At 74.4% G+C, this 2,500-nt stretch overlaps 2 non-coding genes across 2 annotated transcripts in view; both read right to left on the minus strand.

The window, feature by feature from the left end:
- Positions 1-377, minus strand: part of LOC130681611 (28S ribosomal RNA) — a 5,482-nt gene extending 5,105 nt beyond the window's left edge. Inside the window, exon 1 of the ribosomal RNA XR_008994814.1 lies at positions 1-377. This exon is cut by the window's left edge and continues 5,105 nt beyond it. This is a non-coding gene — a ribosomal RNA (28S ribosomal RNA).
- Positions 378-1,608: 1,231 nt separating this feature from the next.
- On the minus strand, positions 1,609-1,761 carry LOC130681629 (5.8S ribosomal RNA). The gene has a single exon (XR_008994832.1). It is a non-coding gene; the product is annotated as a 5.8S ribosomal RNA (ribosomal RNA).
- Between the last annotated feature and the right edge of the window lie 739 nt (positions 1,762-2,500).

Raw genomic sequence — 2,500 nt, forward strand, 5'->3', positions numbered from 1 at the left:
CTTTCCCTTACGGTACTTGTTGACTATCGGTCTCGTGCCGGTATTTAGCCTTAGATGGAGTTTACCACCCGCTTTGGGCTGCATTCCCAAGCAACCCGACTCCGGGAAGACCCGGGCCCGGCGCGCCGGGGGCCGCTACCGGCCTCACACCGTCCACGGGCTGGGCCTCGATCAGAAGGACTTGGGCCCCCCACGAGCGGCGCCGGGGAGTGGGTCTTCCGTACGCCACATGTCCCGCGCCTCACCGCGGGGCGGGGATTCGGCGCTGGGCTCTTCCCTGTTCGCTCGCCGCTACTGAGGGAATCCTGGTTAGTTTCTTTTCCTCCGCTGACTAATATGCTTAAATTCAGCGGGTCGCCACGTCTGATCTGAGGTCGCGTCTCGGAGGGCACGGGCCGGCTGGGCGCGCGCGCGCGCGCGCGCGCGGCTTGCCTGGGCGGACGGACGGACGGACGGACGCGGCGACGCGGCCACCGTCCGGCTCGCACGCACGCACGCACAGCCGGCACACGTGCGGGGAAAGGGCCCGGTGAGGCGTTGGGGGCAGGGAGGGCGAGAGAGCGGGGCACGTGCCGCGGAGGAACACGGCACCCGCGAGGAGGCCACGGGCAGACACGCATCCGCGCACGCGCGCCTCCGCTCCACCCCACCCCACGACCGACACACGAGCGAGGCTCGGGGACGGGACGCGGGCAGGCGGCGGAAGGCGGGCGGGCGGGCGGAGACACGCGCCGGCGGCACAGGCCCTTCGCCGGGGTGGGGGAGCGAGACGTGTGGGAGGGCGGAGGGGTGGCCGAAAAACGCCAGCGGCGGGGCCGACGTGGCGGCGCGGCACAACCTCACACACCCTCCCACACGCGCGCGCAAGCCCCCGCAGGCTCGGGGCGGCGTGGCGCGGCGCGGCCGGCAGACCCGTGGTGGGGGCAGAGGCGCGCGGCGGCGGGCGACGCCACGGCGTCCCGTGGGTCACCGCCGGAGGCACGCACCCCCAGGGCGCGGGCCCCGCGCGCGACACGGCCTCGGCGCGAGCCAAAACCCCCGGCAGGGGCGACGCGAGGCTGAGGTGGGGTGGGGTGGTGTGGGGGCGGCCGAGGCCACCCACAAACCCCAAGCCCCACCCCGGCCCCTGGCCGGCCGCGTGCGGCTCGAGGGAGGCTCCAGAGGGTCCGTGGCGGCCGCGAACCCCGGCGCGAGCTCGCTCTCTCCTTCTCCACTTCCCATCTCACGCAGGGGCGGGGCGGGCGCCCCCAAGCCTCCGCGCCGGCACGTCCCCGTGCGCCACACACACACACACACACGTGCCGACCCGGACAACCGACCGTCCTTCCTTTTCCCCAACGGCCAGACCACGACCCACACACCTCCCTCGCCCCAGTCGGGGATGGGGGTCGGCGTGGCGGGCCGGGGAAGGGAAGGACGGAGAGAACGGCGGGCCGGGCACAGGGCGGAGGGGCGTCCGCACGCGACCTGGCCTGGAGGCGCACCGGCATCTGCACTTAGGGGGACGGAGGACCCCACCGGCCGCGGGGCAGCCGGGCGCGGGGCCCTGCGAGGGGCAACCCCCAGCCAGCACCCCAACCGCACGGGGAGGGGCGATTGATCGGCAAGCGACGCTCAGACAGGCGTAGCCCCGGGAGGAACCCGGGGCCGCAAGTGCGTTCGAAGTGTCGATGATCAATGTGTCCTGCAATTCACATTAATTCTCGCAGCTAGCTGCGTTCTTCATCGACGCACGAGCCGAGTGATCCACCGCTAAGAGTCGTCAGTGTTTTTGGGTTTGCTGTGGTCGGGGGACAACCCCAACCCTGGCGCGGCACGCGCAGCCCCCAACCACCGCACGCACACGCGCGCGCGGGTGGGTGGCGGGGGGTTGCTTGCCTCCGGCCGGCCAGGTCGTACAGAATCGACACCGGACACGAAGCGGTCGGGAAAGGTCTCACGAAAGGGGCGCCCGGGCCGGCGACCCGAAGGGGCGGGCCCGGGCACCCCCACAGGCGCCCGGGGGGGTTCCCGCCTCCACGCGGGGACGCGGGGCACACGCGCGCGCGCGCACACACACACGCGGCACCGATGGAGCGCAGCGCGGCGGCGGCGGCGGCGGCGGCGCCCCTGGCCCCGAGGCGCGGAGGCGGAGTCTGGGGTGGAGACAACAGGCCGGGAGGGGCCTCGCCGTCTCCCCCACGGGCCCGACCGCCCCCCGACCTGAGGCGGACTGGCGACCCCCAGGGGTCTTTAAACCTCCGCGCCGGAACGCGCTAGGTACCTGGAACGGGTGTGCGTCGGGGCTCGAGGCGGGAGTGAGTGGGCAGAGGGCGGCGGCGCGCGGCGGCCGAGCGAGGGGAGCGGAGGGGGGAGAGACGCGCGCGAGCCCGCCCGTGCGAGCGGGGACGGGACGGGGCGACGTGGCGGACGGCGGGGCCCCGCCCTCGGCCGAGAAGACACGGGGCGCGGGCGCGGGGGCGCCCGGAACGGGTGGCGGCGGGGGACGTGGGGAAGCGGG

This window comes from Manis pentadactyla, chromosome 18, assembly GCF_030020395.1.
Source record: "Manis pentadactyla isolate mManPen7 chromosome 18, mManPen7.hap1, whole genome shotgun sequence".
Classification (NCBI taxonomy): domain Eukaryota; kingdom Metazoa; phylum Chordata; class Mammalia; order Pholidota; family Manidae; genus Manis; species Manis pentadactyla.